This window comes from Natrix helvetica (genome assembly GCF_964273705.1).
Source record: "Natrix helvetica genome assembly, chromosome: Z".
NCBI classification, from domain to species: Eukaryota; Metazoa; Chordata; class Lepidosauria; order Squamata; family Natricidae; genus Natrix; species Natrix helvetica.
In genome coordinates this window covers 48,608,960-48,625,803 of record NC_138554.1, presented here as the reverse complement: position 1 = coordinate 48,625,803, position 16,844 = coordinate 48,608,960, and the positions used below count along the sequence as shown (strand labels likewise).

General features: G+C 39.5%; 1 protein-coding gene across 7 annotated transcripts in view; it reads left to right on the top strand.

Annotated features, from left to right (window-relative positions):
- The first annotated feature begins 308 nt into the window (after positions 1-308).
- The window catches only part of THRA (thyroid hormone receptor alpha), a 149,912-nt gene continuing 133,376 nt past the window's right edge, over positions 309-16,844 (top strand). Inside the window, exon 1 of one of the 7 annotated variants that reach the window (XM_081931853.1) lies at positions 309-336. The gene's annotated coding sequence lies outside the window, so the exon portion shown is untranslated. Of the gene's footprint in view, positions 381-1,103; positions 1,354-3,049; positions 3,071-14,386; positions 14,459-16,844 lie in introns of those variants that run through there. The other 6 variants (XM_081931852.1, XM_081931851.1, XM_081931859.1 and 3 more) reach the window with 6 other exon arrangements.

The window sequence follows — 16,844 nt, the reverse complement described above, 5'->3', positions numbered from 1 at the left end:
TACGGCTTAATTATGTATTTCAATGCTGTTTTTTTTAGCTTCAGGCTTAATTATGTGTGAACATATCCAACTGTGGTTTTAGTAAAAAAAAATCCCAGTTTAAAGTGTTAATTTAGGTGGCATAAATTTAGTCAAAATTACTATTACTAAATGCTAATGTTAATATGGCAAAAATTATAAAGCTATGTGAAAAGCTTTCAAGATTTTAAAAAAAGTCGGGTACAGTATATAAATTATACTGAAAATCCCAGCTCTAGCCACGTGTGTGGTATAGCTCTGCCTACTTCATTTTTGCTCCACCCATTACAGTTTTGCTCCTCTTAAAACGTCTGGAGGGTAAGTAGACCCCTCTTACAAAGGTTGTTGACGTCTGCCCTATGGTAAGAAGAGCATACTTTCCTAAGTACAGTAGTGAGTGTTGTGTTTCGTTTATTTCCTCTTAGGCTCGTGCGCTTTTTCAACTATATGACAGGCAGAACTCGGCATGCAGCTGGGTAATCACTGGCGTAAACACTTTATCTGTTTGATTCTTCTTGGTTGCACAAGCTGTAGAAGTCTTTCCAGGTGGAGGGGGGGGGAGAATTTAACAACGTTAACAGCAAACTGTTTCATTTATTCATATGCACATACAGTGTATTTATTTATTTATTTAAAATGTTCGAAACAAATTATTGGTAGGGTTGGAGTTGAATGTTGTACCCTTATTTGGAAATAAGCCTAGTTGAAGAAATCGGGACATACGTTTCCGAGAAAGCGTACACGGGCAGAATGTTCGGACAAGCTGTTCGCTGGTGAACAGGATGAGAATTTCCACTTAACTCTACGCCTCTGTAAAGCAGAGAAAAAAGTGCACGGGAGCCTGCGAAGAACCGGGGGGAGGTGTTTTTGCTAGGGATCGAACCTGCTCCCTCCTTTCCTTTTGCAGGAGGAAAATCGCTGTGCGCGCGGCGGCCGTTCTGGCACAGCGCGTCCTCGGCCTGCAGGGTGCAGGCGTTAGCCAAGGCGGCCGCGGTGGCGGTGGGGAGGGATGGGGAGAGAGGGGGAGGAGGAGGAGGAGGAGGAGCCAGGCCGGCCTCCTTCCCTTCGGCTGTCGAGTCCATTTCCCCAGCTCTAGTGACACAAACGCACCAGGCGATCCCCGCTACTGCCCGAGCCCGGATCTTACAAACCCCTCTCGGCCGCCTTCTTCTCTGGCGATCCCCTCCCTTGGGGCTGCAGCGAAGGAGCGCGCGGGGAAACTCCAGCTTGCGAGGGGAAGGGGGGGGGGGCAGGACGCCAGCTTCCTGCTTGCAAAGAAGGGGGGCGGGGGGAGAAAGAAGAAGACGGAGAGCAGCAGCCGCCGCCTCGCCAAAGGTAGGTTACGGCGGGTGAAAGAAGAGCGAATTGCGGATCTCCGCGATTCTTCAGGGGAAGCTCTTCGTGTGCGCTTGTGAACCCCAATATGTCTTCCCTACTCGGCCCCCCACCCTCTTCCAGCTGTCTCCACCCTGCGCTCTCCGTCCCCTCGCAGCTGTTCCTGTCACTGCCAACGTTGCAAATCTAAACGAGATTAGGCAGGGGTGGTGGGAAAAAGATGCGCCCCCCCCTACTTTCCCATATAGGGATTTTTCGCTTGTGGAATCTTGTGGAGTGAAACCTCGTCTCTTCTCCCCCCCCCTTTAATCTCATCATTTAATATTTTCCCCTCCCGTTTGGCGCTCTCTCTCTCTCTCTCTACATACATACATACATACATACATACATCATACATACATACATACATACGTACGTACATACTCTCCTTCTCTTTTCAGCAATAGACAGAAAAGGAGAAGGCTTTAAGGAGAGACAGAAATGAGGAGAAAAAGAGAAACACTTTTCTTTCCAAAGACAGGCTTGTTTATTAATTGCACTTTTTGGAGAATGGTGCTGATTTGGGATTTCTGATAATTGGGGGGGAGGGGGATTGGTTTGCTCAGAAGTGATGATTTCAAAATCGAATTTCTTTTTAACACCAAAAATTAAGCATTTGCTTACTGACGCTAATCCCCTCCTCTCCAAAAGATGGTGGTAGGGTTAATTCCCCACTTTTTTTCTTCTTGCATGAATTTGATTTCTTACTGTTTGCATCTCTGGTTCTAATCTCAGGAAGGTCTCTCTGTTTTTGCATATTTCTTGTTTTTAAATGCAAAGATTGTTGCAAAGGCTGACAATAGAAAATTAGTTTTGACATTTGCATTGATGGGGGAGTGTAGAAGAGTTCGGAAAGAGGAGGGTATTTTTCTATTTGTGTTTAAGGGGGGGGAAAATGTGGGTAAATATTTTCTTTAAAAATAAGGACGTTTGGCATGTGGCTGGTGGTCACAAGTCTAGGGGGGCTGTAGGGGGGACTGCGCTTTTAAGGTTGGCAGCAAGGCCCATTTTCTGGTAGAGCTGGATTTAACTTTCCTATTTCATTTTTTTAAAAAAATAGGGGAAGGGCTCAGGGTGAGTGAAGTGTCCCCCTTTTAGCTTGAGGGTGGTGGTGGAAGGGGGTACTTTGGGTTGAAAAGGAATCCATGCAGCAGGGGTCCCGTTCTTGAAGAAAGGGGGATTCTGAGGGGCGACTAACGCTCATTCTGCTGTCAGAGAGACATCTGTCTGTAGGGGAACATGGTTAGAGTGGCGGATTAATCCTGAGTACTTAATGAATGTCAATGTTTAAAAATCAGAAGCTTTGAGATATCTGTAAATGCTTCTGTGTAGCTCCCAATTTTATTTAAAATTGAAATAAAGCTGAACAAGAGATTAATATAAATCTGAATTATATCCCAGGTTATGTCCATGATGATCCCATTCAGCATGCAAGTTTTTGCATGTATCTTGCAAGGAGGGGCTTTAGGTCACCCTGTCCCTCTCTCCAGTTTTGTCAGTGTTGTTTGCATTTTTTCCCCAGTGAAAGCTTTCTTTCCTCCCCCTCTTTGTGAGGGAGGGAATGGGTATGCATCAGTTTGCTTATGGTGCAAGTTGATGGGTTGCAGGAAAGGAAAAATACCTCTTTTTCCCTTTAAAGACCAGTCCAGAGACCATCCCTTGTGTGGATCATCAAAAGGTAATTAGGCAGATATCTTTCAACCACTTCAGACATTCAATGACATTAAAAAAAAAAAAAAACTCCAACCTAACAGTTTGGGAGCAGATTTGGGGGGGAATTTCTTTCTGGTAAAGAAGTCAACTTCCAACCTGGAAAAAAAAGGCTAAAGGCACATTTATGGGGTTTTTCATTGGGCAAGAATAGTTCTAGTTAGTTTTTCTACTAATTGGAAGATTTTGTCATATCTTTATTTGCACTTCTCTTCATCAGCCTATAACTGTCATGCTGGCTTCATAACCAGGTCTCACTTTGCAAGTTTTTTTAAAAAAATTGTTGCTTTATGTAGTATTAATTGTCACTTTACCTCCCTCTTTTATCTTGCGTATAGAAATGTGAGGGAATGAAAAAAGGTAATAAGGTTGCCTTTTAATACCATTAAAAAGGAGTGAAATACTAGCAAAGTTTTTTTTAAATCTATGACTAAGAGACTTTGAAGGAAGTTACAAGCATTAAATGAATAGTGGTAGCCCTTAGAAGAGCAAAGGTCATGATCTGGAAGTGACCTCAGCCTTGCCCACCCTAAAACAGCTTGCAGGGGCAATAAGCAAGTAAAGAGGTTAGTGCAGGCCAAGAGTATGATTTATTTAGGAGTCAAGGCAGGGAATTAAACCCAGAATGTTTTCCTTATATTAGAAGGACGACTTTTGTCAACAAAGCAAAAAGGTAAGGCAACCATGAGGTATTCTTATTGCTCTATTGGGAGTATTGTCCTCCTACCCCCATACCTGTGTAATATGAATTCAGATTTTCACACTATTTAGATTGAAGGTAAATCTCTTTTGTCTACCATATTAACAACATCTGAATCCTCTACTAATATTAATGTATACATTCAAAATGTCCAAGAGCAATTCAATTAATCTCGCTGTAGTATGTGAAAACACCCTTGCTAGATTTGAAACTTCTGTGTGAAATTTTTGGTTTCTGTGTGTGTGTGTGTGTGTGTGTGTGTGTCTATCTGTCCATCCTCCGCTCCCTCCCCCCTCTCTGTCACGCGCGCGCACACACACTCACACTCTTAAGTATTTATCACCTTCTAGAGAACAAAATTAGCTTATGACCAAATTGCATTGTTCTAAAATGTTCCTCCCCTTAAATTGGCTTTGGTGATCAAGCTATGATGTCTGTATATTATAGGAACTATAGTCTGAGAAATTTGGCAGGCATCAGATTGAGGACACCATCTGAAACAACTGGAACTTGGCAACAAAATGGGAATGTATAGTTTTAGCAGCTGGTTATGAAAGAGAGAGAAATAGCTTTTAAATTTCATGCAAAAGGAAGAAATACCATGGTCCCCAATTTGGTGGCCTTTACTTTAAAACAAGATATTCAGAATCAGTTGTGGTTACTTGGCTGAGGGATGTTGCTCGCCCCCACCCCCGCCAGCCCAGTGATCTGTGTTGGTAGACGAAACATTTTGTTTTGATTATGGTTCATATGTAAGTTAAGCTTGTCTTGGAGAGCAGTTATAGACTTGTTTTTGAGATGGAGCGGGGGGGGGGGGAAGGTCTCATACATTTCAAAGATGGGTGGGTGCTTTGCCCTGCTGCGACTGGATTTGGGCAGTATTTAATAGATCCCATTTAAGGCTTCTAGAGGTGCCCGCATGGGGATTAAATTGTAGTAGGTGATACATAAGTGGTTTTTCCTGGTAGCTTTGCAACAACAACCAAACAGGTTTCCCTACCTGTAAAAATTAATAGTTGTGTGCTGGCTGAAGTGGCTGAGCCACAGTACACTTGAAGTGTTCTAGCATAGTTTGTATATATCAGTGCCACAGTGCCCTCTTCATCTCACCTGGGTTGACCTTTGGCTAGGATGACCCTAAGGAAATGCTTTTTTTCAGTACCTCCACTTCACATTGATTGGTTGAAGCTTCAGGTATACAGAGAGCACAATAAAAACTACAGAATCTGTTACAGACTCAGCTTTTCTTTTCACACTTACATTTGTAAAATTTCTTACTATATTACAGTTGTTCCCATTGCTCTGACATGTCCCACACCAGTTTCTACTTGATGTCACCGGCTGCTGGATTAATTTTCTTGTTAATGTTTTTATATGCCTTTATACATTATTATTACCCTCTACTACTGTTGAACTTATACATTGTTCTTATTTGCCTCAGATTGATGCAGTGAGTGCATACAAACATATCATGATGATTGGTTTTTTGCTTGCAGAAGTGCAGTATTTAATAATACTCTGTGTGTGTGTGTGTATGCACATGCGTGCGTAAATGTGCTTTCCACTTGATCTTGATACCATTAGTGATCAGTCTCCATATCTGCTTAAGAAAAGGCAGATAGCCTTATGGAGGACAAAACTGAAAGGTAAATAACTTGACCAGGACCACTTAAACTACATAATTTGATTTTTGATCCTGTGTATCAAAATGTAATGGTTTCTCCCTTAAACCATCCTGTTATCTGCTTCAGAAGAAACAATAACCTTTTATTAAGTACCAACCTCAGTTTTACTAATTTAATAGAAGAGTCTTCCTGAGGAAGCTGTGGGGGTAGACAGCCATTGACAATAGCACCATCCTGTGGTATCTCAAATTGAGGCCAGTTGGTTTTCAAGTTGTTGATCCAGATATGGCAACTTTCCCCCATACATGAGGAAATTTTAGGAGCAGGCACACCGAACCAAAAAAAATGTCCCTCACAATTGCTGAATAAGAGTATAGTATATGGTTGCGAATAAAGCCATTTGCTATTGTGTATGCTTTTTAAATTAATATATTATTTCAATTTTAATTGATGCAATAATGACAATTATTGGCAAAATTAAAACAAAATTGTTTGTGACATCATCTGATACGCTGATAGACATGGGTGGGAACATGCCAATCAGTGAAATCGTGATTTGTCCTATGATATTAAATGACTAAAAACCCATGATTTATTTTAGATTTTTGATAATAAGTATAGTTTAGTATAATTGTGAACAGAAGAGCATCATATCATTTGTCCGTACTTTGTATGATTTAGTTCTAGTTTAACGAACTGAATCTCTCATCAGTTGATTGAGATGCAATATTCAGGCATTTAAAAAAAGGAATAAAAATAAACCAGGGGCTTTCCATGACTACCTTTCTAACCTACCTGTATTTATTAAAATTGGATTTGCATTTTATGTAATCACTATCAGGTGGGGTTCAGGATCAAGGATTTTTGCAAGTTATTCAGTAACAAAAAGAATATATACATATATATATATATATATATATATATATATATATATATATATATATATATATATATATATATATATGTTGTATTTGTGCTGATAAAATAAAGGGAGACTAGTATGGATCCATTTCAAGCTGTTTAGCTCTCATCAGCTAGCCATACCCTTACTGGGATTTGAACCTGGGATGTGTTACATATTAGGCAGACTTGCTAGCCACTACACCACCGGTTCTCCTCCTTTATCAGCTAAGCTTGATGTAACACAAACACACACACACACACACACACAGATATATATATTTGTATGTAAAGTATTTTGATAATTGAATATTACTCATGGGTTCTTCACAGGAAGCTGCTGTGTCGAAGAGTTTAATACATCGATGTATAGATACTAAATATAGTGTCTTTGTAATGAATATTGGATTTTTTTCTCTCTAAAAAAATAGAAAAGCTGATGTCTAGAAATGAAGAGAGATATTAATTCCTAACATGAAAGTATTTAAGAACTCTCCAACACCAGAGACATTTCTCCTTATTTTTATGTTCAAAGTTGAGAGATGTATAGTACTTGAAATATTGTATTAAGGTTAGGAAACGTACTGACAATCCGTTTTAACAAATGTTGATGGAGTGGATCCTAATACAAGTACTTTGAACCTAGATGACAGTTTCTGTTATTCAGAGTGTGTCACTTCTATTACTCAGTAAATCTTTACAACAATCCCGTTATAGAGAGGTAAATATTGTATTGAAGATGAGGGAAAAAGAATATGATGTTGCCTAAAATAATCTGATGAATTCATGGCAGGAGTGAAATTTGTTTTGCATAAACAATTTACTCCTAGCTATTTTGCCAAATGTAATTTTGAATTCTGGATTGTGCTTTCTTAGATTTAGAGACAGTTCAGATTAGTTTATCATGTTTATTACCTTGTTTCCCCTACTTTCCTCTTTTGATTCCTGCCTGTTTTGACTAGGCAGAATGCTGAGTTTGTGCAGGCAAGCCCTTGGTCATTGTTTTGGGGAAAATACATCTGATATCTGCAGTGTTCAGGAAAGACCAAACTCTGTTGGAAGGAGCCATCAAGGAGCTGATCTGGGGAGGACTCGTTGATCAGATGCAAGTCAAGCGGTCTAGCTCCCCTCCTCACCCCCCTCCCCTCCCTGCTGTGGCCTAGCCTGTATTAAGGCCATTTACAGTACTGTGCAAACATAGTATAAGCAACCTCAGCTGAGGCTTGGTCCTGCCTGGGGCTACTGACTTCTTTTTAAATCTTGTGTCTTTCTGAGAGCTTTCTCGTGTGCTCTGTCTTCTGGAAGTGGGGCAGAGTTCACTATTGCTGGCATGAACGGTGGCTGTGTGTGGGTTAGTACGTGTGAGTGTGGTATATGGGTGGAGATATGTCAGCTGAAATGCACGTGGAGAGCCTCTGTCGCTGTAGTTTGATTTAAATAGTTGGCTCCCATCACAGAGAAAGTAAAAAGGAGGTGCTGAGCGGGGGTGAGGGAGACACATTATTTGAGAGGCAGGAAAGATGAATGTTTGGTCTGAGGATGCTTCTAAGGAGTTTAGAGTCATACAGGAATACCACCAGAATGAATGTATAAGGAGAAGAGCTGTGTTGCGTGAAGATTGTCACATTTACTGTCAACCCTCATTGGTTCAATCTTGGGGCCTACCTTTTTCCTATTTAACCATGGGAGTGGTTTCTCTGGAGCACTTTTCCAATTTGCCCCATATGTACAGCTGTTTAACTGCAGCTCCCTTACTAGCAAGCACAGTGACTATGCTGGCTGAAGATGATGGTTTGAAATCCAGCATCTTTGCTGGATTTGATGGGAATAGTAATTCCATTTGGACATTAGACTTTAATTCAGGCTTCTTCCTCACAGTATGGAAATTTGCCTCATATGGCACTAATACACATGTTGTTATAGTAGCCATTCCTAAATTTACCAAGGAATCTGGAAGAACAAGGAATCAAACCAGGATAAATAAGCTACTTTCATTATCAATCACTGATCACCATTTAGCACCTAGAAGGACCCCATCCCAGGCAGGCTACTTGAAACTGGGAAAACTGCTTTTTCTCGAGTTCAGTTCATCTGCTGTATCTATCTGGACTTGGTTTCCCCTTGCAGATACTTTTTTTTTTTAGTAATGTCTATGCTTACTTTTTGTGGCACATCAAGTTTGTATTGTATCTTTGTGGATCAGTGATCAGGATTTAGCTGCCTGAGACTATTTATGGAGAGTCTTCATATCACATACAGAAAATAACTGGGCTAGAATTGTACATTTATCCTGTTGATGGAGCAATACTCCCTATTAGCTCTAGAGTTCTAGTTAGAGGACAGATGCATAACACACAGGTTTAGCATTCACTATTCAGTGGGGTACCTTATCTGCTGAGCTTTCTCATTATAAACAGTATACAAGGCTCCCAACATGGTGTAGCATTAATCCTAGAATACTGCTAGAAATTGGTCAGGGGATAGAATGACTGTGTTTAATTATTGAAAGAAGAAATATTCATACTCAGAATTATACTGGAAGTTCTGCATGCTACTTTAGAAAGAAGGCCAGAATCTTAATTCTGAATTACCCAGACTGACATTAATCATTAATATATGGGAAAGCACATTGTGCATTTGTAGGATATTCATCACTACATAAGAGGAAACCATCAGCAAATGTGTGAAAACACCATGATGTATAGGGATACATAGGAAAATTAACCCCATTTTGCTTTGAACATATTCAGTAGCCACATGACACTGATTTTTAGAAGAGAAAATCGCAAACAAAGATAGCAAAGGAGATGGAGCAGTCCAAAAAATAGAATGACTGGCTGGCATCTTGGAATATTTTGTATGATGATATTTGAAAATGACAAAGTCTGTCCAATGCTGTTTCAAAGAGATGCCTTACATTACCTCTTTTCCTTTAAAACAAAGAGAAACTGGGATTGTAGCATAGATATTTTTGGTTTGTTGATAAAACTGTGAGGGGCAACAGGAGTTATAACATTGAATCTGTTATAAAATAAATATAGAGAGCTAGTTTGGTCAAGGAATTAAAGCACCAGGCTAAAGCTGGGTGGTCATGAGTTCTAGTTCCACCTTAGCCTGAAAGCTGGGTAGATGATTTGACCTGATCTGCCTCTCTCTCAGCCCATCTTACAACATTGTTGTGAGGAACATAGGAGGAGGAAGGAGTATTAGGCAGGGATGGGCTTCAAAAGTTTCAGCAATGGGTTCTCTGCCCGGTTGCTGGGTGGGCATGTCATGGTGGGCATGACCTAGTCAGCCTCCTACACCATGGTGGCGGGGGGGGGGACTTTTGCCTTCCCCGGGTTCTGGAGGCTTTCTTCGAGCCTCTGGGAGGGCGAAAACTGCTTCCTCTGGAGGCCTCTGCATGGGCCCTGTATTTATCTTGCATCCAAAATGGGCCGCATGAAGCTCCTAGGAAGGGCAGGGAGGGGTGAGTGGGGTGGAATGAGCCAGCCAGGGTGGAATTTGGAAGGCCATAATGTTAGCTACAAGTTCTCCCGAATCCAGGTGAACCTGTAGCAGCCCACTCCTGGTATTAGGTATGCTTGCCACGAGTTATTTATAAAAATAATAAAGGTGGAATGAAAACAAACGGATCAATCAGTGCAGTATTGAAGAGTTTGGAGACTAGACATCAGTGTTGTGATTCAGAACTACATGAAATGTGTTCGTTTACCTAAAACTTCACTCCTTACTCTCTGTAAAGTTGTATTCATTACAGAAATATAATTTAGAATTTAGGAATAGAAACTGTTTGCTGCTATTGTCAAATGATGCGGACATTTGTGCCTTGAATTAAATGGATCTAATTTTTAAAATGGATGTACTCCAGCTCCAAGAGAGCCTAAACGAACCCACAGTTGTTTCCCTCCTTATTTTGCCACAATTGTATTGTGCTAATTTATATACATTTCAATGGTCCCTAGTTTAGTAGTGATTCTTAGTTTTATCCGATGTTTGCTGTTCCACTAAGCTGCAGATTATAGCTGCATTTCTATATTTTGGGGTGTAAAGCATATTAATGAGTTGTAAAACAGTCGAGATGCACCTTTATTACAGAGACATTTGTAATTGCCTCATCCCACCATGCTGTCGAAATACTAAGGGCACAGAGGACAATTCTACATCTCCTTGCTTGCAGATATTAACCTTAATACAACATATAACATTGCCAAGTTCTGCAGAGCAACACTTAAAATCCTTCAGATGGTGGCCTGTGCTTCAATTTAGCCTTAATGAGTGCTTCATTTTTTAGTTGAGTGTTTTGTACTGTAATAGACTTACTTAGTCCAAAAAGTAACTTTTAAATTCCCTGTATTGATTTAATGTTTTTAAAAAAGATATGTATGTATGTATGTTGGTAGGTAGATATATATATATGTATGTATGCGTGTGCGTGTGTGTATAGCATTTTAATGCTTTCTAATCTTATGTAACTTTTGTTTTTCTACTTTTCAGCTGTTCAAGAATTATTAATTGTTACTAATTTTCTTTAAGCTGGTCTGTGACCATAATAAAGATTTGATTGAATAACTTAGGACTTTCTCCTTCAGTATTCTGAATGCCTTGATGGAAGACAAATGAGGTGTCTGTCTGCTAAATCCATAAAGAGCAACAGAAGTAAAACAACAATAAAAAGGTATCAAGTGAAAAGGAAGAGATTTCCTTTTTTTAAAAAAAAATCTTTATAGCAGGAGAAAAATACATTTCAAATATGAGGCCCTTGTGTCTATGTATGTGTATACCTAGAAATATATCCAGGTGAAAATATGCAAATTTATACCTTTTTAAAAATAGTCTGAAACAGTACTAGGAAAGATGTAATAATGCAGGCATATCTAAGGATAGAAACGCATTGTTACCCTTTCCTACTATACACTTGAATATAGAAGATGAAAAGGAACCCAAAGGGATAGGAGTACAGCATAAAGGCAGACCTTTTGTATGTGTTTTTTTTTAAGCAGCCAAGTATGGTGATGCACTAATATCATCAGAAGGGGGAGGGCTAAAATTTTGATTCTTTTGTGCCAGTTTGGAGGGGACATACTGTATATATTCAGTGGTACGCAGTGTACCATCTCAGAAAACACTGTGGGCTGCTTGAAGGAGCTCTTTTAGTCTACACATTATTTACTTCCTATTTTATATAGATGCCATTCCTTAAAGGTAACCCTTGTTCTTCTTACATGGTCTCGAGAGCATCATGTGGGTTTTTATAAATATTAACCAGCCCTTGGGTAGATGTTTCTTGTTAGCCATTAATTTGGTGCACTGCAACGAATTAATATTTTTAATGTTGTAAGCTGTCCTCATGGTGAGATAGGCAGCAAACAAATTTAATAAATAAATAATATACAAGTAATCCTTGACCTATGACTGTAATTGGGCCCAAATTTACAGTCATAAGTCTTTGCATTCTTAAGTTGAAATATCACATGACTGGACTTGAGGGCTTTTGGGCTTTTTTTTTTTTTGCTGCAGTCGTTAACCAAGTGCCACAGTTGTTAAGTGAATCCAATTTATTCTTGAGCATTTTTTGTTGGAAACCAGAAGTAAGCATCAGAAACCAGCAAAGTACATTGAAAATTGTCATCACATGATCGTGGGAAGGTGCAAAGGGCTGCAAAGGTGAGCTGGTTGTCAAGCACTGAAAATGCTTTTACATAACCTCGTGTTGTGTGTATGTGACTGCCATAACTTTGAAATCAGGTCATAAGTATATTTTGGTCGATTTGTCATAAAACTGCTTCCCAGTTCAACTTGGAAACACCTGAATTGAATTCAGTTATGCCTTTACAGGTATATGGAGTCAAGCAAAAAACCAAGGCCATGGCTTTCATACATCATAAAATACATTCCTGGTGCCCAAGATTCTGAGATATTTATCTAGTTTGATGCCTGTACAGGGAGTCCTCAACTTACAATCACAATTGAGCCCAAAATTTCTATTGCTCAATGAGACATTTGTTATCTGAGTTTTGCCAACAAGGTTATTAAGTGAACCTGACTTTCCCATTAGCTTTGTTTATCAGAGGTGGCAAAAGGTGACCACATGACTCTGGGACACTGCAACCACCCTAAATATGACTCAGTTGCAAAGCATCTGAATTTTAATAATGTAACTATGAGGATGCTGCAACAGTTGTGTGAAAAATGGTCATAAATCACTTTTTTCAGTGATGATGTAACTTCACCGACACTAAATAAACTGTTGTAAATCAAGGACTACTGTAATGTAGGATGTTGATTTAAAAAATCAACTAAATGTTGGAGCTGATTAGAAATAAGCATAAGTATTTAATAAGCACAGTGTCAAGCTATACGTTACATACCCACATGGCTAATGGACATACAAAGAAAAAAGTAGTTTGAGCTATGGAACATGGGTGTTGATCATCTTCCATATCTGTAAATCAGATGTTTCTGACATGTATTTACAAGGAGGGGGAAAGCATGTGTGCATTGTTTTAAGCAAAAAAGCAGCCTGACAGCCACTGATAATTAAAGAAAAATTCTCCCTGCCTGTTTCTCTGTTCTTAATTCCCTAAATAGGAAAGGGAAGCTTTCAACCTCCAAGGGACGACTTGATAGTGAAGAAAGAAAGTTTGCTTATAGCTATGACTGTGTCATGGGTCTAGAATGCATTGCTGCTAGTTTAAATGCATGACTTTTGGACTTTAAGGTCATCAGGGCAGGAACTTATTTTCTTCAGGTTGCATGTATACTGTTCTGTCAATGATCACATGTGGCATGTGTGCATGCAGGCATGAGCCTTCAAGTCATGCTTGACTTTGTTTCTTGGTGATTTCAGGATATGTTCATGTAACTTTCTTGTTATTAGTATTAGTACCTATCTACTGGGACATTTTTTAAAAAATTTCAAGTCTACTTGAAGTTCTGGGATTTGCCCATAGGTCTCCCATTCGAGTACTAAATAATTGCAGTCCCAATTATTTTTTCCAGATTAACCAAGGTTAGTTAGGTACTGTACATTTCTGTGTTTAAAAGTGAAATTTCTCACCATCTTGATAAAATAATAATTTAAAAATCAATTATGGTCTCAGTGGGGAAGAGCATTGCTTTCTCATATTTGCTCCTTGTAAGTATTTAAAAGTATTGGAAGTTGGATGCAGTGTTCAGAAGTAGAGTTGCATGTGGTCTGCGGTATGCAATAATCAATTAATGAGAACTAGCTCTTTGAACCCTGATTCTATTTTGTTGTAGTCTTGTTTACTTATGGTTATATTATCTATGCATTAGGCCTGGGGCTTAGTTTTGTGACAGCAGGGTCTGAGTCTGACACAGATAGTTGAAGCTCATGTGGGTCAAAGGTAGGACACATGGCCATGGATAGACTGGAAGTCAAATATTTATGTAAATTGGTTCTGAAAACTAGAGTTGAAGCAAGGAGAGGGAAACGGTAAGTTTATTTTCATTTCATAAACATCAAGTCTAATACTAATGAATAGACTGTTTGGGTACATGCTCAAATAACCAATTTGACCTCATTGTTATTTTGTTTGAGAACACAGAATAGGGCTAGAGAAATGATTTTATATGATATGACCGGAAATAAGATACATTACAACTATATTTATTTTAATTGGCTATAAAATACTTGAAGCTTGCTGCATCATATACTAAATTGCAAGTTTCCTATGGCTAGATAAATCCATCTTGATGAAGAATCCTAATTAGGTGTTCCTGTATTCTGAATTTTGGTCAAGCCAGAGTTAGATCTGCAGTTACATTAATCACAGGCTGAGATGAAGGAAAATATGGTACCAAATTGGCTCACAAAGCCACCTTACTCCATTCGGTTAATCAAAAGGATGGCACAACACTTTGGTGAGAACAGTTGAGATTGTGATTACCTTTTGGTTCCTTCCACATTCAAAGGTTATAGTTTCTAGCCCAAGGCATATGATGCATCGCTGATCTTTACCTTTGCAATAAAGAGTTCCATCGTATTCTATTTTGTAATGCTATGGGACATATCTTTGTATTTTCTGTAGATTTATGTAGATGAAGCTTGCTATTGAAGGTACAGGAGTATGCCTGCTTATGCACCTATCTCTCCTCTTCATAATTGGTAAGGTTTCCTATTTTTAAAATCTGGAACTAAAGCAGTATCTCTTGCAATTAGTTAAGCGAGGTTCCGAAGTCACCGAAGCAGTAGGCACGAGCTTAAATGGACTCCAGAGGATAGTAGAGGACAGGAAGGCCTGGAGGAATGTTGTCCATGAGGTCGTGATGGGTCAGACACGACTTTGCAACTAACAACAACAACAACAAAGCAAGGTTCTAATCAGTGGTGGGATTCAAAAAAAATTACTTGCAGTTCTGTGGGTGTGATGTAGCTTGGTGGGTGTGGCATGGCAGGAAAGGATACTGTAAAATCTCCATTCCCCCCCATTCCAGGTGAAGGTTACTGCAAAATCCCCATTCCCTCTCGATCAGCTGGGACTCGGGAGGCAAAGAATAGATGGGTGCAGGGCCAGCCAGAAGTGGTATTTACCAGTTCTCCAAGCTACTCAAAATTTCTGCTGCCAGTTCTCCAGAACTGGTCAGAATCTGCTGAATACCACCTCTGGTTCTAATATCTCTTAAAGCAGGGATTCCCCACTCCCAGTCTGCGGCCCAAGACTGGGTCGCAGCCTGTTGGGAATCAGGCCGTGTGAGCAGTGGGCAAGCACACGAGTGTGTGAAGCTCCATTTGTGCAAGAGGCAGGCACGCATGCGAAACCATTCCCTCTCCCGTCACCACAGAGTCGGAGAGATTGGGAACTATTGTCTCTAAAGCAGGGGTCTCCAACCTTGGCAACTTTAAGCCTGGCCTACTTCAACTCCCAGAATTCCCCAGCCAGCTGGCTAGGGAATTCTGGGAATTGAAGTCCGCCAGGCATAGAATTGCCAAGGTTGGAGACTTCTGCTCTAAAGGATGTAATTAATAAGAGTGTTATATGTGTGAAATAGTTATATCCTTGCATTTTCTAGTATGTGAAATCCAATTCCTTCCCCTTTTCCTTCTCTTATTTGAATTTCCTGTTCCAGTTGTCAAAAAACATCAAGTAGTGGTGCTCTTGCCTCTCGGCCAAACAAAAAAAATCTGATTTTATCGTTGCTGCTTATGGGGGTGGTAGAGAAAATGGGAGGAAGAAAGGAGTGATAGTGGAGAAGAACTGATCTCTTTTCCTAGGTGCTGCTTCTGTTACTCCTTCTCTTTATTGCTCTGGTTGTATATCAGGAAACAATGCTGTGGTGGATTGTGCTGCTGGAGCTGAATGACCTTCTCTCTGCGTGGCACAAGTGTTGATAGCTGTACTTCTCTGCTGGCTGATTTTCAGGGGTAGAGGGTCTTCCTTGAAAGTCAAGCAGCTTTTGAATTGCTAATTCTGTTTCCCTAATAATTCATGTATTGCATTACTGTTTATCAAGAGTTATTTATTTATTGGATTTAATCAGTCACTTTGAGACAGCCTATGCAATGCTATATAACATTATAATAAAATAATCTCAGTTAATACTCCGAGATTAAACCCTATTTTAAAAGCAGCAGTAAAAATAATCATCAATTAAAATCTGGAACAAGATGCTTTGGCTTCTTTCTAGGGCAACATATAATACAAGACAATTTGAATAACTCAAAATTGTTCTCAGCCACAGCTTGTTCATAAGCCACAGTGGCTATGTTTTGAAAGCATGCTAAGCCAAAACCAAATGAACTACTTAGGGCTTAATGTATCCTTGAATTTGAATGTCCTTCATTATGCATTTCCACCATCTGGATTTTTATAGGGATCTGGGCATTTTCTTCCATGGTTTATGTTCTACTATTCTCTTCAATCCTTTTTCTCTAAAGGAAATCTGTCAAAGAAGGAAATACAGAACAACTGCATTGACACATTTTGCGAAGCTAAAAGATGCGTTAGTTATTTTTCACTTAAGCAATATATCACATGCCCATTGCAGACAATTGGTTCACTTAATGACCATGGATTCACTTAGCGACCACCATAAAATGTTACAAAGTTGCATCGGTCATAGAATGATCTGCTTTACAATTGGAACAACTTGCGACCATAATTCTGGGCTTAGGTATGGTTGTAACTCAAGGACTACTTAAAAGCAAGTAAGTGCTTTCCTCCTATTATAGTCCTGATTAAAATTCAGGTTCTCTCCCATTACCAATAGCAAGTACTGAAATCTGCAGGGACAGAGAGTTAAAATCTTATCCTATCCTATGATCCCAGTTAGCTCAAATTCTCATCCCTCTTTTCATATCTGCTGTTCTTTTTGAATCGGAAAGGTCTAAAGATGTTATTAATTTCATCTTGAATTTCCTCTTAAATCTATCACTCCAGCATAGCTATGAATGGGCCTGTGTCCCCCTGATCTAAGTGCTGTTAATGGCTACAAGTTACAATATGCATCTATTTTTAGAAGAAAGGCTTTAGCTCTGTGGTAAAGGAGTAGAT